General features: G+C 42.5%; 1 pseudogene; it reads right to left on the reverse strand.

Moving 5' to 3' along the window:
• Window positions 1-634: 634 nt before the first annotated feature.
• On the reverse strand, window positions 635-9,565 carry LOC124972525 (E3 ubiquitin-protein ligase RNF115-like; annotated as a pseudogene).
• Window positions 9,566-27,443: the final 17,878 nt, after the last annotated feature.

Here is a 27,443-nt window from a genome sequence, read left to right on the forward strand (position 1 = left end):
TTTGACTTCCTCCCTTCCTATTCGTATGCCTTTTGTTTACTTCTCTAATTGCTCCGGCTAAAACATCCAGCACTGTATTGAATAAAAGCCATGTGAGTGGACACCCTTATCTAGTTCCAGATCTTACAGGGTATGTTTTCAGCTTTCCCTACTCAGTATGATGTCGGATGTGGGTTTGTTATATTCAACCTTCATTATGTCAGGGTATGGTCCTTCCATATCAAATTTGTTCAAGATTTTTATCATGAAAGGAGGCTGAATTTTATTGAAAGCTTTTTCTGCATCAATTTATATGATCCCATGATTTTCATCCTTTATTCTATTGACATGATGTATTATGTTTATTGATTTGTGTATGTGGAACAATCCTTGCATCCCTGGGATAAATCCCACTTGATCACAGTGAATGATTATTTCATGTGCTGTTTGGTTCAATTTGCTAGTATTTTTTTTCCATCTATGGATACTATCTTTAAATTTAGAGAAGAAAAACACTCATTGCATTAACATTATGGGTTGAAGTTTCTTATGTGATTCCTAGATCCATCTCCAATTTTTTTTTGTCCTGATATAATTTATAGCCATGGTAAAAAGACTACCACAGTCAGGCCTGGTTCAAGTGTGGTCTTTGGTTTCAGTAAACCCATCCGTCATGTAGTTGGTTGTCACTGCTAAATCTGTTGTTTGCAGAGGTCTCGGAGCTCTGGGGTTTGCAGAGTAGAATGCTCACCATTTAAGTTTTTCCTATATATAGGACATGAGTCATGCAGTTCTACCCATGGTACAATACAACTGCTATGAAAGAAGCGATTGCTATAACTACTGGACTTCCTCTTCAGGTGTGTAATCTTCTTTGCATATTGGACATTGAAAACCCACATCAACTTTTTCCTCAGCTACTATCACTGTTGGAAGAGATGTGATTCTTTTTTCCTTGCTGACCAGGGGAGTCCCTTTGTTTTCCAGTTGTCCTAAAGGCTGGATTACAATGTCATCAAGCCCTCTCTGACCCCAAACATAGTCCCCAGGGTTGAAGTGCAACATCCTGCTCTGACAAAAAGGGAGTGGGAATCCAGCAATTGCAGAATTTGCAAAAAAAATCCTGCAAGGATCTGTTTTATTCCTTTGATAGCTGGAGATCTGTCAGGACAAGTACTTCCTCAAGACCTATAACTCCAAATCACTGGCAGCCTTGAAGGCTGACTTGGAATCAAGAAGTCAGCAAAAGTTTGGTGACCCTTCTCATTGGCTTTGTTATCTTGGACTGGTGCATTGCTACTTAGAAATGATCTAAACTCTTTGAAAAAACATCATGCGATCCAAATGGTCTCAAAGCTCTGCACAATGTGTCAATTTGCTATTTTTTATCCAGCTGCTACCTCCACCTAAAAACAGTAATTTGGGGCTGACCTTGCCCTTGCAAAAGTGGCTGAAAAAACCATATGCAGTTACAATGGCAGCACCCACATTCAAAGAGAAATGATGTTAGTTTTTCCTTAAATGTCTGGTCAAAAATCTGAAAATAAATCTACTATATGATCCAGGTATTTCATTTATGCATATACATCCAAGAGAAATGAAATCATCATGCCACAGCCATGTCTGTACTCCCATGCTTACTGTGGCTGTATTCACAATAGGTAAGATATGGCAAAAACTGAGGTGCCAACTGATGTGTAAATGGATAAAGAAAATGCGTATGTATACACAATGGAGTATAATTCAGTCAGAAAGAAGAATGAAATCCTTTCATTTGCAGCAAAATGGATGGAACTTGAGGATATTGTGTTAAGTGAAATAAACCACACAAAGGCAAGTACTGTATGTTCTCTTTCATATGTAGAAACTTAAAAAAAAAGATTACTAGAGGAAGGGTAAGGGGAGGAGGGATGAAGGTTGGATAATGCTACCTAAATACAGCTGGACACAAGGTATAAGTTTTGGTGTTCAGCAGCACAGTGGGATGACTATAATTCACAATAACCTAAGACATGATCTTTTACAAAGATCTAAAACAGAGGCACTAGAAGGCTCTGAAAATAAATAACACAGAGAAGGAAAAGTTATTTACACTGATGTAATAGATGTGTTGAAATTTCACAGTGTACCCCATTCACATGCACGATTATGTTAAAGCAAAAAAAAAAAAAAGAAAAGAAAAAGAAACATTCCTGTTAAAGTCAAGGAAAAGATATAAATATATGCTATCCAAAACTGCACTGGAACACAAAACTGGACTATGGGTACGAGACAAGTAAGAGGTAGTAATATGGAAAGGAAAGAAACAATATCCGGTGAATTAGTATTTTCAGGTTTCTCTAATAAAATACTACAGATTGGGTAGCTTATAAAAATCAGAAATGTATTTCTTTCAGTTCTGGAGGCTTCGATGCCCAAGATAAAGTCTCTGGCAAATTTGGTTTCTGGAGAGGACCCACTTCCTGGTTCACAGACAGTACCTTCTTGCTGTGTGCTCATATGCTGGAAGGTGCTAGCTTGTTTTCTGGGGTTTCTTTTATAAGGGTACTAATCCAATCATAAAGGCTTCACCCTCATGACCTAGTCACTTCCCAAAGGCTGCAAGTCCTAACACTATTGCCTGAGGGGTTAGGAATTCAGCATGAACTTTGGGGGGATACATACATTTAGATCATAGCAGAGACAATATGATCACCTAGGTAGAAAATTCCAAGGAGTCAGCACATGCAATACTGAAATGAATAAGAAACCTCAGCAAAACCAAAGCCTTACCACACAAAAGCAGCAACTCATTAGAACATGTAATATATGATACCTTAATCAAAACAGCAACAAAATCCAAAAATTACCTTGAATGAATACTTGCAGAACTTGTTATAAAGTTTGCTGATAGATTTAGATAAACTAAGTGCCAAATAAACAGAGTAGTACTTGATATTCATTGATGAGGTACATGGAATTGTAAAGATATCAATTCTTAGTTATAGATGTAGTGTCTTATTTATAGCCACCGAGATGACAGTCAAGCTCAGACTCCAAAAATTCCATTTTCTGCTCCCAAATCAAACCTGAAAACCACGGAAGAGGGAATGAAAAAATATCTGCAACAAAATCTAAACCACAAAACATAAGAACACTCACGGGAGACTGAGGACTGTGCTGAACTTGTATTTGGGGTGAGGAAGTTGTGGGCTTAATTGAAGTGGGGAGGGTCCATAGCCAGCAATATAGGGCAGGTGACAGGCCAGGTATGAGCAAAGTTTTAAACTTTGGTTCCTGGTTCATTGCATAAATCTGAGGTAGACCCTCAGACAACAGATGCAAGTAGTCCTGTGGTAATACCAAGACAGCAAGAAAGAATGGGTTGATTAAAACAGCATGACACCAAGAGTCTTTGTATTTAATAACCACTGGAAGCCCTCTAGTGGAAGAGAACTATCTTTTTAAATATTAGTTTAATACAACATGAAGAATAGCCTAAAATGGAATCGTATTTATCACACTGAATCACAACATAGTAAGTTCTTTCATGATGTACACGTATGTATTATTTACACATTTGCTTGGTAGAGATGTGCAATATTTTTCTCACTATGGATAAGGGTTATAAAAACAAAACTGCACTGAACAATGTAATGTTAGAGAAGCCCAAAAGAGACAGGACCTCCCTAAATCACCATGCTCAGCCTCTTCTGTGTAGAAAATAAATCTTAGAACAAAAGTTTTCCAAAGTCTAAGTCTGAATGGTGAAGAGACCTATGAGAAGTTGGGCTTCTTTGTCATGTCATGGGTGCTGCTACCTCTGCAGCTAGCAACTAGCCCGGAGCCCAAAACCATTTTCTACAAAAGTTTCAATTGAGCAAATACTCAGAGATGGCACAAAGGGATCATTTCCCAGGGAGTATTTAATTAGAAGCCAGGATGCAAGAAGAGGACCCTAAAGAGTAAGGACTGAGGGGTCTACCCATCCCGGAACAGAGGGTATCCCGTAGAATCCCACTTACTGTCGATGTCAGTTCCAGAAGATTCAAGGCAGAGGTTTCAGACTGAGCAGTCCCCCTCATTCCCAGCTTGGGAGTCTCAAGAAGGTGGATGCCTTGATCTGAAGGTGACAGGCACAAGTTAGCAGAGGGAGGAGTTCAGGTAGTGACGGTTACCAAGGTGAGGACTTACAAGACCTCTCATTCCAGAAGAAATGAGACCAACCCTTCCCTGCTCCTGTTAGTTCTGTAGTCAGAAGAGGGGAGGGGCAAGGCACTGCCAGACATTTAAAATGGGAACCCTGAAGGAGGTCTGAACAGACCCAATTCTAGATAGGGGAGGCCCCACAGAATCCAGCCTTCTACCTGATTTCCTCCGTGAGAGGCTTGGGAGTGTGGTGGCTGGATGCAAGGGCCCCTGACTTCCCACTGGGGCATTAGAGGGCCCTGGCTTCAGGTCAGGAAAGGGACGAGCCCTCAGGCCCTGCTAGGAATCACAGGGAGGACCCTGAGGGAGAACAGGGGGAGACTTGCAGAAAAACTGCTCAAGGCATCAACCTGGGGAAGTCCCAGGCAGAACAACCGCGCACAGTTCCTTTCCTAAGATTCTCAGGGAAATGAGGACCTTGACCTGAAGGACAAATCATCCAGTCAACTGAAGGAAGGGGACACAGGCCCTATGAGATTAAACATAAATACCCTGGAGAAAACTGAGGACATTACTACAATGTCAGGCAGAGGACAGGCCTCAGGTCCACCCTACCTTAACTGTCAACCCTGAGAAGCTCTGGGACATAGAAGTCTCCTAGGTTACTCTCTCACTTTCACCTTACCCAACTCAGAAATGGGAGGAACTTGTTCTGAGGCCGGTGAACTCAGGTGGAGCGTTGGAGGCAGGCTGGACAGTGCCAGGAGCCAGGCAAGGGCCCCAAGCTAGGACTGAGTTTTTCCACCCCACACAGAAGGGGGCTCTCGAAAGGATTCAGGCAGGATACCCGGATGTAGTATTTCCTGACTTCTATTTTAAGAGTCTGAAACTTCATCTGGTGGAGAGGGGTGACTCAGGTTAGCAGAAGGTTGGGCGGGGGGATGGGACACCACCTCACACCACAGTTATCAGGAACACCAGTCCCACCCCACCCCACCCTTGGTGTCAGCCCCGGGAAGCCTCAGTCAGTCACTGGATGTGCTATCTTCCAACTTCCACTAGGGGATTCTGAAGGGTATGGGTTCAGATCAGCCGAGGGAAGAGCCCTAGTCCTGACCAGTCATCAAAGGGAAGACCCTTACTCCACCTAAAATGCAGGCCCCAACCCCGCCCTATCTCTCTGGTTGCTCCAGGGAGGCTCCAGATGGTGTCGCCACTCCGCGATTTCCCGACTTCCACCTGGGGCCTCTGAGGGGCGTGGCTTCAGATCAGCAGGGGGAGGAGCCCTGGTCCTGGCCAATCACCAAGGGGGAGACCCCAGGGGCAGACCAAGAGCCCATCCCCCACAGATAACACAGGCCCCACCCTGCCCTATCCCTCCAGTTACTCCTGGGAGCCTCTAGTCGGTGTTGCCACTCCTCGGCTTCCCGACTTCCACGGGGCCTCTGAAGGGCGTGGCTTCATATTAGCAGAGGGAGGAGCCCTGGTCCTGGCCAATCATCAGGGGGAGCCCCTCCTCCCCACAGATAAAACAGGCCTCAGCCCCTCCCTGTCCCCGCAGTTGCTCCTGGGAGGCTCCAGGCGGTGTCTGTCCTCGCAAGGGTTCCTGGCTTTCACGTGGGGAGTCTGGGGAAGGTGAGGCATTTTGTGAGGGGACTACATCATGGTCAGCACAGGAGGAGCTCCAGGGTTGGCTGATGATCAAGGGGATGGCCCCGAGGGAGGATCCAGGGCCCTTCCCCCTGCAGATTTTGGGGGCTGCAGTCCCGCGATGCCAGAGCAGCTGTCCCTGGGAAGCCTCAGGCAAGTTCACTGGATATGATGGGGTCCGACTTCCATATCAGGAGCCCGAGGGAGGTGAGGCTTTCTCCAAGTGTTGTAGACTAAGGTTGGCAGAGGGAGGAGTCTGAGGCCTTGCCAAGCCTTGAGGCTAGGATGCAGAGGGAGGACAGAGGACCTTGCACCAGGAGAGAGGGGTCAAGTTCCACCATGCCATCAGCTGTGGGGTGCCCCAGGCAGGGGTCATAAAGCATATGTCCTGATTTCCACTTTTGGAGTCTAAGGGAGGAGAGGCTTTTCTGAGGGCTTTACTCTAGCCAGCAAAATGGCGTCTCAGGCCCTGCAGGGCATTAAAATGGTGGAGGAACAAGAGAATTTACTGCCACCTACATGGCGGACTTCACCCATGCCCTGCCCCTGCAATCAGCCCTGGGTGACCCGACGCAGGGTTCCCGGATGGGATGTATCCCACTTCCATTGTAGAACAAGTTGGGGGTGCTTCTTCTCAGGGGACTCAGCAGAGGTCAGTAGAAGGAGAAGCCCCAGGTCCTCCAAGGCATTAAGATGACACTGGAACAGAAGAGGTTCCTGCCACAGATGTGAAGGACCTCATCCTTTCCCTGTAGTCATCCCTGGGTGACCTGTGGCAACCGGAGGCGGGGTTCCCGGATGAGGTGTATCTGACTTCCATCTTGGATTCGGAAGGGAGGTGCTTTTACACAGGCGTCTCGGCAGGGGTCAGTAGAGGGACTGGAAGCCCCAGGTCTTCCAAGGCATTAAGATGGCGCTGTGAGAGGTGAGTTTCCTCCGCAGATGTGGAGGACCTCGCACCTGCAGTCAACCCTGGGTGATCTGAGGCAGGGTTCCCAGATGCGGTGTATCCGACTTCCATCTTGGAATTCGAAGGCGGGGTGCTTTTACTCAAAGGGATCAGCAGGAGTCAGTAGAGGGACTTGAAGACCCAGGTCCTCCAAGGCATTAAGATGACTCTGGAAGAGGAGAGGTTCCTGCCACAGATATGGAAGCCCACACTCCTGCCCTTGCAGTTAACCCTGCACGCAGTTCTCTGCCCTTGCTCTCATTATTAGGGGACTAGGGGATGGCTATTGGATGTAGCACCCCTTTACTTTTGGCAGGGTTGGGGGTGATCTCCAAGGTGAAAACCTTGGTCTGATATATGTGGCCTGAGTTCAGAAGAGGAAGGGACCCTTGGTAAGGACTAAAGGTATACTACACCCTACCCTCCATCCTCCCCTGAAAATGAGGGATCCTATAGAATCTAGCTGTGCCCCATTCTAAGCCCTGGCTGGGTGAAAACTAGGAAGACCAAATGGAAATGAGCTTTCACTTCTGTCAGAAGCTCTCCCAGGAGCCAAGGAACTAAATTTTTTCAGGATGGTGAAGTTTTGGTTGGAGAGTAAGAGTTCGGGTCAGCACAGGATGGGAAGGCCCATGCTAAGAGTAGAGATGAATACCTGAGGGAAGACTGAGTGAATCTCTCAACAGACCTTGGACAGTGGTGACTGATTTGGTGCCTTTTTTGCTTTTGTCTGGAGTGTCCCAGGAGGTGAAAGTCCTGGTTTTAGTGTGTGGCATCAGCAGAAGGCATAGTCCCAGGATCTTTTAAGAGTCAAGGTAAGACAAAGACATTGAAAGGGAAATAATGGTACGCCCACCCCCCAAACCAGAAACAAGGGGCCCTATAGAAATTCCTATCATGTCCCTGTTGTCAACCCTGAAAGGATCTGGGCAGGAATGGCCAAATATGGTGTGCTCTCACTTCCTCCATGAAGTGAGTGGGAGAACCTCTTGGAATTGAGGTCTTAGTTTGAAAGGACAATTTCAGGTCAGCAGGGGTTGGCACAAGCCCTGTTGGGAATAAGGATGAACATCATGAAGGATGACTGAGGATACGATAGCCCCATAGAAGAATAGGGGGACCTAATCCTGGACAGGAATGGCTGCATGTGGCATCTCTGCATTTTTGTCTTGAGAGTCTCAGAGAAGTGAAAGCCTTGGTCTAAGGGTGTGCCTGCAGGTCAGCAGAGGGAGTAGTTCCAGGCTCCATTTGGTGTCAAGGTAAGGACCCTGGTAAGTACCACAGTACCTCTCATCCCAGAAAGAAGGGATCCTGCATTGTCTCACTCTCTTCTGTTCTGAGTCATGGGAGGACCTAGGCAGGGTAGGCAAGATGTGCTACGCCTTCACTGCCTCCAGGAGTTGGGGAGATGGTTCAGAGAGGTGAGGTTGTGGTCTGATAGGACATCAGTCAGTTCAACAGGCTGGGCCCAGACTCTTTAAGGAGTAAAGATGAATACCATGAGGGAAAACCAAGGGACTCCCTACCACATAACACACAGGGTCCAGCTTCTGCTGTCAGTCCTATAAGACCCAAGTAGAGGTGGCCAGATGTTGTGCTTCTTCAATTCTGTGTTCTCAGGGAGGTGAAGACGTTGTTCTGAGGAGGAGACCATCTGAAAGGGAACCACATCAGGCCAGAAGAGGGAAGAGTCCTAGATTGCCAGGATTTAAGGTAAGGCCCCTGAGTGAGGACTGAGGGCACAACATCCCTTTCTAGGACTAAAGACATACCCAGTGCTACCTTGCCTGTGCTGACAACTCTTGGAGGCCCAGAGCCTATTAGCCAGATGTGTTGAAGTTCCATCTTCATGATCTCAGAGAATTGAGGGCTTTTTCTGAGGGGGGAGACAAGGACCAGCAGAAGAAAGAGCCCCAGGCCATGACAGGCATCAGTGTGAGGAATGAGGGTATCTCACACCTAAGAGAGATGGGATCCTAACAAAGTTTGGCCAGCCCTTTCTGTCACCTCAGGGAGACTCTGGATGGGTGTGGTAGGAGGTGATGCTCCCTCACTTCTTTCTCTTAGTCTCAGGAATGAGAGATCTTGTTCTGAGAGTTTTGCTAAAGTCCAGTGGAGGGAGAGAATCCAGGCCTTGCCAGGGGAAAGGTGAAGGGATCATCCACCCCAGAACTGTGGAGACTTGAGTCTGACCCCACTTGTCAGCTCTGAGGAGGTCACGGATATGCTTATAGTCTTCAGCTGGGAACCCTCCTACCTCCAGTTCCTCTTATAGAGGTACCAGGAAGCAGAGATGAGGGCCTTGGTCTGAGTCACATGCCCTCAGATCAAAGAGCAGAATAGGCCTAGGAAGTGTCAGGAGCCAAGGTCAGGTTCCCTGAGTGTACCAAGGGCCCTATCACCTCCTGCCCAAGAACAGAGGGGGCACTTACTCCACGTGTCCTGCTGTCAGCCCTGGAGCCTCACGCTCTTCCATTTGGCTGTATCCTGATGAGTATTTTCATGTCCTCCTACAGGTTCCTAAGGTACAAGCCTACCAGAAAGAAAACAGACCTGTGAAGCTCTAGGACGTCACCTAGAGAGAAGACCTGTAAGTGAGCTTTTGTCAGAGCCATCACAGGTGAGTCTTTCCCCCGAAGACACTCACACTGTCTCTCCTCACCCCCAGGCCTGTGGGATCCCATCACCACACTCCTGCTCACACTCCTGCCTGCCACCTCCAACAATAACCATCATGCCTCGCTTTCCAAAACGCCCACGCCTCACCCTCGAGCAAGACTTCCCAAACCCAATTGAGATACAGGACTTGATGATTGCCCAGGCTCCCACAGCTGAGGAGGAGGAGGATGCCTCCTCCATTTCATCTTCCTCTTTAAACTTGTCCTTCCCCTCCTCCTCTCCTCCTTCACCTTCCTCTTCTTCCTCTTCCTCCTCCTCCTCTTCTCTGATTTTGAACACCCCAGAGGAGGAGGAGCCTGTTGCTGCAAGGCCTAGTACTCCCCAAAGTTCTCCCCAGAGTTCTCTCGAGACTCAGAGCTCCTTCTCCTCCCCCATTTTATGGAACAACTTAGATGAAGAACTGAGCAGCCAAGAAGAGAGTTCGAGCACCTTGCAGTCTTCTACAGACACTGAATCCTCTCCCAGAGACCCACTTGAGGACAAGGTGACTGATTTGGTGCATCTCCTGATTCTCAAGTATCGACTGAAGGAGCCCATCACAAAAGTGGAAATGCTCAGAGTTGTCACCAAAGAGTACAAGAACCAATTCCCTGTGATCTTCAAGAAAGCTTCTAAGTGCTTGGAAGTGATTTTTGGCATTGATGTGAAGGAAACAGACACCACCAGTCACCTCTATGCCCTTGTCAACTCACTGGACCTCACCTATGATGAGATACCGACTGATGACCACAGCATGCCTAAAAATGGCTTCCTGATAATTATCTTGGGTGTGATATTCATAGAGGGGAACTGTGCCTCTGAGGAAAACATCTGGGAATTCCTGAATATGATGGGAGTGTATGATGGGAAGGAGCACTTCATATATGGGGAGCCCAGGAAGTTCATCACCAGAGATTTGGTGCAGGAAAATTACCTGGAGTACCGGCGGGTACCCAATAGTGATCCTCCATGCTATGAGTTTCTATGGGGTCCAAGAGCTAAGGCTGAAACCACCAAGATGAAAGTTCTAGAATTTTTGGCCAAGGTCAAAGGAAGTGACCCCGTTTCCTTCTCTAGCTGGTATGAGGAGGCTTTGAGAGAGGAGGAAGAGATAGCCCAGGCCAGATTTGGTCCTGTGGATGATAGTACAGCCTTGTTCATTGCCCAGCACTGGTCAGCATCATCTCCTGCCCCGAGTGAAGAATGAGGCAGATTCTTCACTCTGTTTCTGAAGAAGGCAATTAAAATTCCAAGTAGAGGAGGGTCAGGGTCATGTTGGGGAGAACACAGTGTACAACTTTACGTTCCTGTTCTATATGGTGACATAGTCACTCTGTCTTTTTGGGGGGAGTATTTTTCAAATGCTGTTCCTTTTAGTAGAAGATTCATTAGCTTTATAATATAGTTTATGAGTGACATTGGTCACACATTGCTGTTTGTCACATTTTGAGAAAAAATATACAATTGTTAATTTTTTTAATTCCCCTAACCCATTTAGTCTGTCCTGTAAAATTAAATGCAGTGTACCTGGATTTGCTTGGCTTATTCAAGAAAGTATGAAAAATATCATTAAATCTTAATGAATTAAGGCCTCTGTTGCTGACTTTTATTTGCCAAGTATTTCTTGATTATTTTCTTTTTGGAAGAAACTGTGCTAATGGGGAATCCTTGGGTAAGTTAGACACACCTCTACCCACAAGAATGGTAGAGTATCTGGGCGCGGTGACACATGCTTGTAATTCCATCAACTTGGGAGGCTGAGGCAGGAGGATCACGAGTTCAAAGCCAGCCTCCACAAAAGCGAGGCACTAAGCAACTCAGTGAGACCCTGTCTCTAAATAAAATACAAAATAGGGCTGGGGATGTGGCTCAGTAGCTGAGTGCCCCTAAGTTCAATCTGCGCTATCCCCCCCACAAAAAAAAAAAAAGAACAAGCAAGGAAGTGAGACTCCAGTTGCTAGCAGTTAAGTGTGAATGCCCTGAGCCCAGGCAGTTTGGGGATTTGAGAAGCTATGATTTCTTCTGTGGTAGTTTAGGTTAAGCTGGGTGGTGGCAGGGGCCAGACTCTCAGATGGTGTGTGTTACTGGTGAGAGAAAAGCCTGGAATGGAAAACTGAGCAGAGAAGTTCCTTTTGGATAATGGCTAAACCAGACAGGATTCTCCACCTGCCAAAGCTGTGGAAGGTGTCTTGTGCACTTGGCCGAGTGCACTCAAACTCTGCATGAACTAAGTGTTCTGTACACAAGAGCTGCAAGGATTTCCTGGGAAATAGGGTGGTACTCCCTTAGATGGTTCCTAAAGCCACTAGGATGGCACTCTTCCCTGGCCTGGGAGAATCAGAGCCCACTCCATTAAAAATGAAACAAAAGCAGATTATTTTGATTTCAATTTAGCCAGGTGTAAGCAAGGCCTAGCATTTGGTGACAGTGAAATGAATAAAAAAGTACTTTTGAGATGATGAGAATCTGGGAGAGAAGGAAAGAGTTGGTATTTTACTTAATTGTAGGTTCTTTGAATTATATCAGCTGGGGAAGACTGACTCATACCCAAATTAACATAATGTACTAAGAGAGAAAATTTAATGACTTTTATTTGGAAAGCTGCATTTTTGACTGACTGATATTCTTTCTCCTATTCAGCTACATGTTTTCTGAGATGTCCTGGATAACAACAACAAAACCCCAGAGGAGAGGATGGTAGGTTCTGGGGTCAAAATAATGATTAAAATAACCGCCATTCATTTAATATCCAACATATGCCAGGTACTCTGCCAGGTGTTTTCCTTAAAGCACATACATTCCAGCAGTCTTACCAGAAGACTTACCAGTCTTGCCAGTCTCCAGAAGCCAGGACTTCTCAAACCTTCACCTCTCAGACTCTCAGGACAAAAGTGAAGAAATGCCACATGCAGCCATTCCTGCCCAGGGTTAGGTCCCATCTGTTTTATGGGGCTATCCTCAGTCAACCTTCATGGTGTTCACCTTTATGCCAACTCCTGCTGACTTGACATTGTCCTTTCAGACCAAGACCTCACTTCCCAGAGACACCGCCACTCATCTCATGGAGGAAGTGAGAGCACACCATATCTGACCTTTCCTGCCAAGATCCTTCCAGGGTTGACAGCAGGGACATGTGATTCATATGAACATGGTAGTTGGGTTCCCCAGATGTATTTAACACATTCTCCAAGTGTCTTCCAAATGGGGCTGTGAGTATAATCTGATTTGGCATATAAACTACTGCTTACTGGTGTGTAATCCAGAAATTATATGGATGATTTTTTGAAACCAATCTGATACTTAAAAAAGTAGGATCTTACTGGGACACCTTTGAAATTAGCCACTGAACACACTCACAAATGAGTGAACTTCTCCACATGGTTAAATATCAAAGCCTCCCCTTGTAGTAGATGAGGAAAGACCATAGAAATCTGTGTAGGAAAATACGTGCAGAGCCTGAATCCTTAAAATCCTTGGGGTCCTAGGAGGCAAACAATAACTCTTTACCAAAAATAACTATTGTTCTGAACTACATCTTTGTGTCCCCCTTCTCAAATTCATGTTGAAACGAAACCACAATATGATAGTATCAGAAGGTGTAGGACCTTTTGGAATTAAACAGATTTAGATGTGGTCATGAGGGTAAAACCCCACGATGGGTGGGGTGTCAGTATAAGAAGAGAAAGAGACTAGAGCCATTTTTCAGTCCCCTCCACCACTATTTGTAGTACAGTGAGAAAATAGCCATCTGTGAATCCGGAGGGTAGCCCTCAGCAAACATTAATCTGCTGGCACCTTGATCTTGGACTTGCCAGCTTTCAGAACAATAAGATATATATTTCTGATTTTTTGAGTGATTCAGCCGGTGGAATCTTAGAGCAGCCTGAAATGACTGAGACAACCATTCTTCCAATTCCCCTTTGTCTGTGTGCCTGCACAACAAGAAAGTTCTAGTTTTCAAAGGCACCTAAGAATGTATTTGTAATGTGCACTTATGTGGAAGGTAGCAAAGGCTCCTAAGTTAAGATTTTGGCCATGTGTCATAAGGAAGGAAAGTGCTTTCAGCTTACAGAGATTATACAGATTATTTCAGTGAGCTGTGTAGAATATATTATTGAGTGAAGAAGGTACCTTCTTCCTGCTAATGTTTTTAGGAGTCTGAGAACTGAGTGTGATCTTGCATGGGAAAGCACCTGTGACAGAGTGGGTTCTTGGAAAACTTGATGAATTTCAAGGTGAATTTTCTCTTTCTAGAAACTTCCCCCTTAACAGAGATGGTTGATGTCATAACAAATTGTCATAACAGTAGCTTTTTATTGAGCACATACTATTTTGACAGCCTGTGGTAGAAACTAGAATTGCCCATCTACATGCTGTCTTCCTCTCCTTACCGGACCAGTCACTCACCTGTAGTTAGGTGGGATCTGGTTTGCTCTTTCCATGCTGCTGCTTCCATTCGGTTGCAAACATGATGACCCCATGTGGAAATGGAAGAGCTAAACATGGAAGCAAGCTGGGTCCCTGGTGTACCAAGAGCAGAAGGCCCTGTCAACCAATAGGGCCTGTGTACAACAATTTATGTACACAAGAAATAAACTTCTGTGTTAAACCATTCAAATTTCAGGTTTTGTCTTTTGCATTAGCTGGCAGTTATTTGAACTGATTAATATGTACCCTCTCTTTCTATTTTTAGGCTTAAAGATTTTACTTATGAAGGTAGTTGCTTATATATTCTTGTTTTCAAAGAATTCTGAAAATGCAAATCAATCATTACTTTCTCCTATACAGAGTTCCTCCAAAATTCAACATCCTCCTTGGAGGTAAATACATTTTTTTCCTGGTGTGTATTGTTTTAAAGCTTATTCTAGGATATTCCATAAATGTATGTGTTATAAAATATACTTCTTTGCACATAGTTGGTAATGATATACATGTTGACCTTGCACTTAACTTTGTCACTTAGTAAGGTGAGTGCAAGATCTCTCCATGGCAGCACATATAGATCTACTTCACTTTTGTAACTACCCCCTAGAATTCTAAAGTGTGTGTGTGCAGTGGTTAAACACTCTCCTGATGGATGCATACATTGTTTCCTGTTTGTTGTTATGATTAATAGAACTGAAATTAACATATTTAAATATAAGTTCTTGAAAAAAATGTTTTCCTATGAGAAAGACATAAATGCAGAGTTTTTTTTAAGTGCAAAGGACATGAATATCTTCTATTTTTATAAACAATTGGCAAAAATTTATTCTAAAAATATTAGAGTACATTTTTTCAAAAATTACTGTATATGACTGTATGCAGTGGTGCATGCCTGTATTTCCAATAGCTTGGGAGGCTAAGGCAGGAGAATTGCAAGTTCAAAGCCAGCCTCACCAACTTAGCAGGCCCTGAACAACTCTGTGAGACCTGTCTCAAAATAAAAAAAAAAAAAACTGGGAATGTAGCTCAGTGGTAAGTGCCCCTGGGTTCAGTCCCTGGTACACACATGAAAAATTACTATATATTTTCACATTTTATCAATATTTTAAGTTTTAGTCAAAATTACAGGTGAAAAATAACATGTTGCTCTTATTTTACTTGTTTCCCATTTTCTCACTACATTAAGGAGAAAAATCACTTGTCTATATAAAGCTGAATTTATGCAATGATATCCAGAATAATAGGATTTTTTAATGGCATAATTTAAAAATTCTGAAACATCAACCACACATTTCCCATTTAGAAACAGGAAAAGCAAGGATCAGAATGGTCAAGAACAAAGGTAAAGGACCAGACTGGACATCCTCACCTAGTGTGAGACTTCGGAAGGATCCAGAGGAGAGCAACTGTCATAGTATGTAAGTTAAACCCCAAGCAATGCCAGTGCAGAGAGCCCAAGGCCAGCTGTCACTCGAGCTCTGAATCCAGTGGTTAGTACAGGATGGAGAAGGGTTCAGGAGAGGTGGGGAATCTGGGTGGGGAGAGTGGTGGCACAGGACAACGTACACAGTTGGTTTGGGGACTCCCTCAGTCATCAATACCAGCTGAAGCTTCAGTGTGGTCTGAGTAGTCAGGTCACCTGAAGGTGCGGACCAGTAGCATGTTAGACACTGCACCCTGCCTTAGAGTCACCCCATGTCCTGTCAGAAAGAGCATGGCGGGATCTCCCACACCATTGTGTGAGCCACCTCTCTTGACCACACGAGTAGTCCAGGGCACAGTGATCAGTGTCCCAGGACTGGAGCTGTCTTGATGCCTGCTGGAGGCTCTATGTTCTCCTCTCCTCCATGGTGAACCTCCACCCTAGAAGTTGGGGCTGTGTGAGTAAGTGGCGTGAGTGACTTGATGGCTGGCGGTGGAGACAGGCAGGAGCACCAGTGAGCGGTGGGAGGGAGCGTGCAGCTCAAGGACAGGGATTGGTGTGGGAATGGACTGGGGCTAATCACCTCTAATTATGCAGTAAAGGACTGAGGGTGCACATGCCTTGAAAAATGATCCAGAGAGTGTCCCCAGCCCAGACCATCTCCCTTGGATTCTGGGTCATGGGCACTCGAGAGTGCATTTGTCCTGTGGTTGTGACTGCTGGCCTATGTTGCCACCAGATACTATCTGGGATAGAGGATTGAACCAAAGTACAGACGTTGGCAGGGAAGATGAAAATGGCATGCTTCCTTGTGGAACTGATAATATGGGGGGAGGGACAAGAAGTATCACATATTACGGTTGAGAACATTGGTCCCCACATTGAAGATGATGTTTGAGCCCAAGGACAAGATGTCATTGTTCACACTCTCCATGGTAGTTTCCCATGGGAATTCTGATGTTCTGTGAGCAGTCACAGTATTTTAGGTTTCTTCCATGTAGGCAAAAAACCCAGGCAGGGGACAGGTTCTATATTTCAAATCACTAAATGTGACCCTCCAGTGCTTTGATTCACTCATTCTTTCATTTATTCATATATCCAGCAAATATTGGTTGAACATATGATGAGTTATGAATATCAAGTAAACACAGGAAAGGAAAAAGACAAGGTGCTCATTTCAGGCTCTGGGTGAGAGAAGGGGAAGAGACAGATTGAAAAGGATTTTAGGGAAATTTTGTGAAATGCTGGAGGAGTGTATAATCATTGAGTTCTGAAAGTTGCTGATGAAGTAGAATATGTTCCTTTTCACAGAGATTGAGAAGAAAGGAGAAAGAGTTGGTGGTGACTTGAATGAGCAGTAGATGAGGACAGAGGGGTTGGAGGCAGTCAGCATGGGCCACGCAGAGGGTGAAGCTGTGTGGGCTGGATATGCAGGCAAAGCCACCCAGTGGACAGGAGGGAGGACAACAGCGTGGACCATCAGGGAGGGGCCTGGGCTGGAGACTAGCTTAAGCTGCATCTGTGGAGGTAATTTGAAGCCATAGGTTGAAGGAAAATTGAGTGTTATGTACAAAGTGGTTTATGTGCCCTCTCAGATGTCATTCCCTCTCCTGCAGACACAGTTGGAAACCCAACATAACACAAAGTATAATAAATCCAGGGAAAACTTTAAAAGGAAACACTATTTGCCCAGAAATTCACCAGAGAGTTTTGCTGTGCTTCCTTTTGGATTTTTTTTTTTGTGTGTGGTGCTGGGGATCAAACCCAGGCTTGTGCCTGCTAGTTCTCTACCACTGAGCCACATCAGCCCCTTCTATTTCCTTAAACACACACACACACACACACACACACACACACACACACTCACTCACAGAGATATGTGTATTTGTGGCTCATATTATATATACAGTTATACAATCTGAGTTTTCAATCTCACATTGCAATGTCAGGTCATTTTTAAGGTTCTACTCTTGGCATCCTTTGTCGAAGGTGGAGCTAACACATCAATCAATACCCAGACATTGGCTCCTCTAGCCTAGCACGTGTGTTTAAGGTAGCAGTAACTAAAGCGTCTCACACAAATGCTATAAATGATGAGTGTTTTTAAGAAGTCCTGGTCAGTGAGGGATCAGCTGGTCAGTGTACCAGGGCCTTATGTACAAAGGAGAAAACAGTCACCCCAACCTGATGGAAGTAAGAACAGTCCGACACAACAACCAACAGTATACTTCCATTTCTTCCTTCTCAGCATCTAATCTACTGTTGGTACATATTTTACTTCTATGTGTGTTGTGAACTCCAGTACATTATTATTTCTTTTACTTTAAGCTGTCAATTACATCTAATAACATCTATATAATAAGGAAAACATCTTTTATATTTATCCTTATAGTTGTAAATTTTGGTGCTCCTCATTCCTTTTGTAGATCCAGAGCTCTACCTGGTATCATTTTCCTTTTTCTGGAAGGATTTATTTCAATAATTCTTGTAGTGAACATCTGTTGGTGATTAATTCTTTCAGGTTGTATATTTATGAAAAAGCCTTTATTTTTCACCTTTGATTTTGAAATATATTTTCATTGGGGATAGAAATCTAGGTTTACAGTTTTCTTTTTAGTGCTTTAAAGATATTGTTTCACTTTCTCCTAACTTTCTTTTCTTAACTGTCATAAAAAACTAATAGTGAAACATAAATTTGACCATTTAAGCAATTTTAAAGTATAAATTAGTGGCACTTAAAGTGAGCAATTAAGTATATTCACATTGTTGTGTGATAATCATCACTATCTCATTCCAGAACTTCTTCATGACCCCCAAGAGAAACCCTGTACTTATTTTGCAGTCACTTCCCATTCCCCTACCCCCAAGCCACTAATCTCCTTACTGTTTCCATGGACAAGCTGATGTTGCATATTTCATATAAGTAGAATCATAAAATATGTGGTCTTTTGTGGAGCTACTTCCATTGTTTTGACAAGAAATCTGCTGTCATCTTTATCTTTTTTCCTTTGTACATAAAGTGGGTTTCTGTCTAATTTTAGGGTTCTCTCCTTAGCACTATTTTAAGCAATTTGATTATTATGTATTTCAATGGAGTTTTCTTCACATTTCTCATTTTTGGATTTTTTTTTAATCCGTAGAACTATGGTTTTCATCAAATTTGGTAATTTTTAGTAATTTCTTCAAAAATATTTTTCTATTCCTCCTTTCTTTTTTCTCATTTGGGATCTCCAAATATATTAGGCCACTTGAAGTTGCCTCATGGTGTTCTACTCATTCATTTGAATATTTTTTCTGAGATTTATTATGGAAAGTTTCTATTGCTGTATAGTCAAGTTAATCTTTTCTGTATTTAATCCACAACAATGCATTTCTCCCCCCAATTCAGACATTGTAATTCTCTCAAAGTTCATTTGGGGCCATTTTGTATCTTCTGTGTCCATATCTGACATATTTAAGTTTTCCTTTTTTTTTTTTTGTGGTGCTGGAAATGGAAACCAGGGTCTTATATATATCCTAGGCAAGCACTCTAGTATGGGGCTACAGCCCCAGCTTTGAGCACCTGGAACACAATCGTAACAACTGTTTTAATGCCCTTGCTTAATTCCATCAATTGTGTTATTTCTAGGTCAGTTTCAATCAATTCAATTTTTTCTCATTGTTGATCCTATTTTTGCATGCCTGCTAATTTTGATTAGATGCTAGACCTTGTGGGTTTTACCTTATTGAGTACAGGATATTTTTATAGTTCTCTATGTAAATATTCTTGAGCTTTGTTCTGAGACACAGGCTAATTAAAAGTAGTATGATCCTTTGCATTTTATTAGTTTCCTAAAGTTGCCATAACTAAGTACCACAATTTAGGTGGCTTAGAACAACAGAAATTTATTCTTTCACAGTTCTGGAAGCTAAAGGACGAAATGAAGTTATCAGTAGGATGCTTCCTCTGAGAGCTCTGAGGATGAATCTCTTCACGTCTGTCCTCTAGCTTCTGGTGATGACCAGCAATCCCCGGAACTTCTTGACTTGTAAATATATTACTCTAATCTCTGCCTCCATATTTACATGCTGTTCTCCCTCTGTGCCTGTTTTCTGAACCTCCTAAAAGGACAGCAGCATTCACCCCACTTCAGTATGACCTCAACTTAAATAACTACATCTGAAAAGACCCTCTTTCCACATGAGGTCACATTCACAGGTATTGGGAGTTAGGACTTCAACATAGTTTTTTGGAGAATGACACAATTTAACCAAAAATATGTTTTGCTTTTCAACTTTGCTAGGAAAGACCAGAAGAGTGTTTAACCTATGGCTAATATTGCTTCACTCCTAAGCAAAATTCCTAATCAGTGCTCTAGGAATTGAGTTTTCCATTCTGTCCTATGGGATCAGGAGCTATTTCTGGTTGTGTGGAGTTCTCTCAGTGCAGCTCTTTGTTCTCTGGTATTCTGTCCTCCAGATTCTGGCCTCATTGGCTTTCCTGGACTCCTAGCTCCATCTCATCAACTCAAGGACTCTACCAGACCAGAATTTTCCCTTTGCACTCTGGTCTATAATCTCGCCTATGGCAGGAATCTGAGGCAATGGCCCAGCTCACCCCATTCGTTTCCAAGTCTGAGGATCACTGTCCTATAGTGCCTGTTGTTTGATAAATTGAAAATCTTTGTTTCATCTATTTCATTGTTTCTTTTAGCAACTTCAGATTGACCATTACCCTTAGTAACCCACAGGCTACATTTTTGCCTCTTGTTCCTGTGACCTTTTGCTCTGCTGACCTAGAATTATTAATCCCAGAAGAGTGCTATCACCAGGAGACATGACACTTACTCCATTGAAATAGAAGTTTAAGATTGCCACCTGGCCACATGGGGCTTCTCATGCCTCTGAATCCACTAAGAAGGGAGTTATGATGTTGACTGGGATATTGATTCTGACCATCAAGGAGAAATTAGATTACTACTCCATAATGGAGTTAAAGAAGAGAATGTTTGGAATACAGGAAACCCCTTAGGGGGTCTCTTAGTATTACCATGCCCTGTGACTAAAGTCTGTGCACAACTACAACAACTCAATCCAGGAAAGGCTGTCTCTACCTTAATTTCAAAGGGTGTGACAAATGCCCAATAGAACCATCAGGGCAAGGCCAGTTGGCAGTGCCATTGGGGAATGACTTCAACCCTGATAGAGACCTGAGGTTTGGTTGGAGTTACCATAAAGTGCTACAGTATGGCACTCTGCTGATCCTTAGGGCCCTTTGTCATAGTAGGTCTAAAAGGCAAAGTAGCAAGAAAAGAGGATTAGTCTCCAGTCTTAAGTTCTCTTTTCCTGTTTGTCTCTTTTAGAATCATGTTCCACCTTTGTATTTTGGAAGTAAATACCATGTTGATTACTCAGATTCACAGCTAGAGAACGATTTGCTTCAGGTTAAATGTACCTTGAGTTTCACCCATATTTAATTTAGATGAGTCCTTGAACTTGTACATTAAAGTTGATACTGGAATGAATTAAGACTTTGGGGACTATTGGAATGAATGCATTTTGAATGTGAAAAAGACAAGAATTGGGGGAAGGCAGAGGTAAATGTTATGGACTGAATGTTTATGCCATGTCCAAATTAATATGTTGAAACTCTAAACCCCAGTGTGGTGATATTAAGAGATGGGGCTTTATGGAGGTGAGTAGATCATGGAGGGAAAGCACTCACATGGGGGATTTCTTCCCTTATAAAAGAGACACCCAGTGAGCTGCCACCCCAGTTCCTCCATGTGAGGACATAGCAAGAAGTTGGCAATCTGTAACCTGGAACCCGAACTTTCTCACACCCTGATCTTGGAATCCCAGACCCCAAAACTGTGAGAGAGAAAAAAATCATATTGTTCATGTGCCACAAGTCTATGCTATATTGTTACAGAAGCCTGAAGAGACCAAGATGTGGTCTTTGGAAGGAAGTAACTAGGCACAACCCACACCTAAGAAGTGGAACTTTCTTCTACCTGAGGGGAGAGTATCTACATAATTAATTTGGAATTCTTCTGTGAAGTGATTGTCTGTGTTCTTACATTTATTCAGTCTTTATTTAGATCCTCAGATTGTCTCAACTATGGTTACTTGGAATTTATTCAGTTGGCTCTTATGTTCCTTTGAGGTATTTCCATTCTTGTGTTGCCTGTTTGTGTTGAAGAACTCCCTTACTTTCTGGCATAATGAGCTGTCCAGGCTCCTCTTGTTATGTTTCTTGACCCAATTCTGGAATAAGCCATTTTATCAAGGATCCTTTAAATGGAGAATGACTTGCTAGGTATGCTTACTTCTATGGGTGTGTCATTTCTTCTAGGTCCACTCAGCTGACAGAACAAGGAAATACATATTTGTCCATAGCATTTACATTTTAGAATCCTCAGAGAGCTGCTCCATGTTCTCTTCCAAGGGTTTATAATTACTGTCAGTCTGGGTAGAGACAAGGTAGATTGTGGTTATTCCTTTTTAGTCCTAGACAATTTATGTTCAAAGTAATTACTGATCTGATTGGATTTAAATGTACTATCTTGCTAATTTTTTTCTATTTGTCCATATAGTTACAGTATTTTCTCTTTTCCAGTTCTTTTTACTTCTGTTAAGAATTTTTATACTCCATTTTATCCCCATGATTGATTATGTATCTTTTGTATTTTATAGTGGAAGTACTAATATTTACATAAACACTAACTTTTTCAGATTTATTTTTTAGTTGTAGATGGACACAATATCTTCATTCATTTATTGTTATATGGTGCTGAGGATCAAACCCAGTGCCCTGCACGGGCGAGACAAGTGCTCTACCACTGAGCTATAGCCCTAGCCCCATAAATATTAACTTTTACCTATCACAATCTACTTATAATAATATTATACCACTTCAGCTATACCACAAGAACCTCACAAGAATAAACTTCCATTTCCTTCCTCCAATTCTTCGGGCTATAATTATCACATTTTATTTCTACATGTGTTATAAATTCCTTAATACATTGTTGCTATTTTTACTTTAGTCTCGAGGTCTTCCCATTTAAAAAAAAAAAAAACAGATAGTAAATATTTTAGGCTTTACAGGGCATATGGTGTCTATTGCATTTTTTTTCTACAATTCTTTAAAAATATCTTAGCTCACAGGCATATATAAACATGTCCTGGACTGGATTTTGCTCACAGGCAAGTTTGCCAATTCATGCTTTAGACATTCAATCATCTTTTAAGTTGTCTTTTACAAATAGAAAATGTCTTTTATATTTACTTTCCTTTTACCATTTCTGTTGCTCTTTCTTTCTTTATGTAGATCTACATTTCCATCTGTTATCATACTCCATCTGCATGAAAACATTCCTCTTTTCTTTAACATCTCTTATAATGCAGGCTTGCCAGCAATGAATTTACTCAGTACCCCCACACATACACCCACCGCTGCTTTTGGTCATTTTTCCAAGATTTAAAGATATATCTCTTTTGTCTTCTGCTTTGCATAATTTCCAGGGATTTTGCTGCAATTCTTGCTTTGGTTTCTATGTATGTAATATTTCTTTTTTTTCTTGTTGTCCTCAAGATTTTCTCTTTATCTTTGTGTTTTGTCAGCCTTAATATTTTGTTCTTTCTGTTTATCCATCTTAGAGTTCCCTAAGCTAATTGTATCTGTGGAGTTTTTGGTTGGTTGGTTACATTCTCCATTAATTTTGTAAAATTCTTGGCTCTCATTTCCTCAAATATGTTTTATACACCCCCTCTTTTATACACACACACACACACACACACACACACACACACACTTACTCTCTCTGGAACTTCCATAACACTTATTCTAGACAGTTTGATTTTTCACGCCACTTTGGATGATCTATTTTGTTTTTTTTTTACATCTTATTCATACTTGTGCTTCATTTAAAATAGATATCTCTTTTTATATCTCTCTGATGAAATTACTCATCTCTTTATGTACATGATCCACCTTTTCCCCTAGATTATCCAATGTATTAATCATAATCGTTTTAATTTCTTTATAAATAGTCAATATCTAGGTCATTTCTCAGTCCAGTTTGTTTATTTGCTTCTTCTTTTGGCAATGGGTTTATTCTTCTTCACTTTTTGTGTTTCCTAAGTTTTTAAATTGAGTGCCACATTCTTTTGTAGAATAATAAAGACCTAAATAAAAAGACTTTGTATCTTCAAATTGGCATGCCTTGTTTTGCTAGGCTGTTAGTGTAGTGAGGTTGTCAATTTAGTCAGCAGTTTAGCTGGGTTTGGGTTTTGTTGTTGCTGTCAGTTTCAAATTTTTCCTGATGTGGGTTGTTTTATATATGCATAGAGTGGAATTATGATGCTGGAAGGTTTTTCTCGGTCTTCCTGTTCTTCCTGCAGGTTTCAACAGTCTCAGCAAGGCATGTTCTTTTCCCCGACATGCTCCACATTGGTAGACTTCTGTAGCTCTTTATTCAGTGCTAGTGTTGTGGTGGCAGCAGTCAGGGCTGTTGGATATGGACAATGAAAAACCCCAAAACACTGAGGCCTAAGAAAAGGGAATGAAAAAGAACACCATACATTATAGCTTTCTCAGTGCATTCTCTCGCAATGGCAGAACAATCCCTAGAAAGGAAGCCAAAGCATTGATCCTTCCCCAAATAAACCCTTTCCCAGTGAAAATACAGTGGGACCCTGAAGGGAAAGAGATAAGCACTGAACACTGACCCCGTACCCTCCATTCTTCTGCAAGTAAAAATATTGCCCAATGGAATTCAAGATGGTGAACTAGAGGAAGGCTGTGTTCCTTGTCACTCGGTAACCCAGTATTCAAACAGAGGAAAATTCATTTCTCTGTGAGGCAGTCTTTGCTGCTCATTAATTCCCAGCTGTTTACCCCATTTGTCCACAGGGATCACCTGCTGTCTGCCAGAATATCGCCTCCTTTTTGAATGCAGATCACTCACTGACTGCCACCTATCACCTGCCATTTGCCCGTTTGCCTGCCCGCTTCCTGTCCATTGCCTGCCTTTCACCTACGCATCGCCCACTGCCTGAGGTCCACCTGCAGATCATCTGCGGTTAGCCTACAGACCACCAGCAACTGCCAGTGAATTACCTGCTGCCTGCTGTTGCCTTGGAAGTCCATTGTCACAGTGCCTGCAGGTTTGGTTACATGTGACTGCTGCCATTTGGGGACAACAGCTAGGACCTCCAGGTTTGCAGTGCAGCCACCACCATATCGGGGCACAGTCACCTTGGTCTGGGCACTCAACCAGTGCCTGGAGATACATTGGGGTACCTGCAGGTCTGGTTGCACCTGAGGTCTTTCTGCTTGGTGTGATAGTGGCCATCTGGCTAACTCTTTGCAAGGTCACTCCTTTGTGTGAGCACATACCTGGTGGTCTCTCTGCAAGCTGAAAGGGCATTGAGATCTTGGGACTACAGCAAGACAGGGCCTGGGGAAGCCGAAGCCCAGGTCCATCAGATTGCAGCTGGGTTTGCATGGGCCAGTCTGGGTCTGGCAAGCCTGTGGAAAGCTGACACTAGGGGCAGTTCCCTGGGGGGAGCACAGGTTGAAGAAACTGGAGAAAACTGGGCTCTCTCCAGCTCAGTGAGTCCTGAGGTGTGCAGGGACAGAAGGGGTCAGCTACAACAGGTGGGAAGACTGTAAGAGGGTATGAGGGCATCTTGATATCAGCTCACCCATCTAACCCATCCAGCACCCAATGGACTGGAGCTAACACCATACTTCAGATAACCCCACCTATCGGTGGAGAAGGGAAGTCGAGAAAATTTTTGAAAGCCAACAGAAATAATCATTCAATTTTCCAGAGACTTTTCTTCTTTTATTCCCCCCCCACACCTCTACCATCTTTGAATTCAAATATTTTTCATGCATCAATTTATTGAGGAAAGGGATGTCCAAATACTATATTACAGTTTTGTTGGGTATTCTTATATTTTTACTTTTTTAAAAAATTGGGGTACTGGGGAGACAGCTCAGTCGGTAGAGTGCTTGCCTTATAAGCACAAGGCCCTGGGTTTGATCCCCAGCACCCAAAAAAAAAAAAAATTGGTACACATTTTTTTCTCTCAGCTGTCTCCCTGAATTCTCTTTCTCACTTCTTTCATACTAATAGCCAACCTCTATGAATTTCCTCCCTTGCTCTTACTAAAATTTTTACCTCTATCTTCTCTCCCTCTCCCTCATAAACATCACATCTTACACTACTCCTATTCCCTCATTGGCCATCATTTGAAACAGTAAATCCTTTTAGCAAACTTACTGTTTATATTGTTAGACAATAATTGAACACTTCATTTCTGTCTATTGAGACAAAACTGTAGACACCTTAATAGGAGCCATTTGATTTAACGTGGTATATTGTTTGCATTGGGTGCTGTTAATATTCATCTTCCCCTTAAAGGTGAGGTACTGAAAACCCTCAGAGACACTACAAGACTACAGTGTAGAATTTATAGTGCCTCAGCTCCTTACCTCTAGGTGAGAAGACACACAGACAGCATTGAAAAACAAGGGAACAAAGCACCTCAAACAAACCAAGATGTTCTAACAACAGAATCCATAGAATCCAACAGAATCAGGCTCGGGAGATAGCTCAGTTGGTAAAGTACTTGCCTTACAAGCACAGGCCCTGGGTTTGATCCCCAGCACCACAAAAAAAAACAAAAAGAATCCAACAGAATCCACAGTAGAAGAAATGCCAGAGTGGAGTTAAGAAAATACATAGTTAGATTGATCTTCAAAATACAGGATGGTATCAGAGAGAAATACAGGAAGTGAAAGATCACATCAATAAATAGGCACAGATTATAAAAAGGAATCAAGCAAAAATTCTCAAAATGAAGGAAACAATAAACCAAATTAAAAATTCAATGGAAAGTATCACTTTCCACTTGGAAGACAGAACCTCAGACAACGAAGATGAAATATATACTCTTGAAAATAAAGTTGACCACACAGAGAAGATAGTAAGAAACCATGAAAAGAATTTCCAAGAAATATGGGACAACATGAAAAGACCAAATTTAAGATTTATTGCAATAGACAAAGGCATGGAGATACAAACCAAAAGAATGCACAATCTTTTCAATGACATAATATCAGAAAACTTTCAAAATCTTAAGAATGAAATGGAAAATCAACTACAAGAGGCTTATAGGGCACCAAATGTACAAAATTACAGCAGACCCATTCTATTGTTGGAAACACATTATAATGAGTATGACTAACATACAGAATAAGGATAGAATTTTAAAGGCTGCAAGAGAAAAAAACCAAATTACATATAGGGGGGAACCAATTCAGATCTCAGCTGATTTCTCAACCCAGACCCTCAACACCAGGAGATCCTGGAATAACATATATCAGGCTTTGAAAGAAAATGGATGCCAACTGAGAATTTTACATCCAGTAAAATTAAGCTTCAGATTTCCAGATGAAATAAACATAAGTTAAAAGAATTAGGGCTGGGGAGATAGCTCAGTTGGTAGAGTGCTTGCCTTGCAAGCACAAAGCCCTCGGTTCGATCCCCAGCACCGCAAAAAAAAAAAAAAAAAAAAAGAATTCACAACTAGAAAGCCTACACTACAGAACATTCTCAGCAAAATATTCCATGAGAAGGAAATGAAAAAAAAAAAGAAAACCAGAAAAGGGAGGAACTATAATAAAGGAAAGATTAATCAAAGGAGAAACTAAGTCAAGTTAAAACCAAAAATAAACCAAAATGACTGGGAGTACAAATCACTGCTCAATAATAACCCTAAAACTCATCAAACAAAAGACATAGACTGGCAGATTGGATTTAAAAAAAGACCCAACAATATGGTGTCTTCAAGAGACTCACCACCTAGGAAAAGACATTCACAGATGAAAGGTGAAAGGTTGGAAAAAACATATCACTCACATGGACTGTGTAACAAGCAGGAGTTTCCATCCTCATATCAGACAAAGTGGACTTCAAACCAAAGTTACTCAGAGGGGATAAAGAAGAACATTTCATACTGCTTAAGGGAATCATACATCAACAAGGCATAATAATCATAAGTATATATGTCCCCAAACAATGGAGCATCTATGTACATCAAACAAACCCTTCTGAATTTCAAGAATCATGTAGACCACAACACAATAATACTGGGTAACTTTAACACACCTCTTTCTGACTGGATAGGTCTCCCAAACAAAAACTAAAAGAAACTATAGAATTAATTGATACAATC

Source organism: Sciurus carolinensis, chromosome X (genome assembly GCF_902686445.1).
Source record: "Sciurus carolinensis chromosome X, mSciCar1.2, whole genome shotgun sequence".
Lineage (NCBI taxonomy): Eukaryota > Metazoa > Chordata > Mammalia > Rodentia > Sciuridae > Sciurus > Sciurus carolinensis.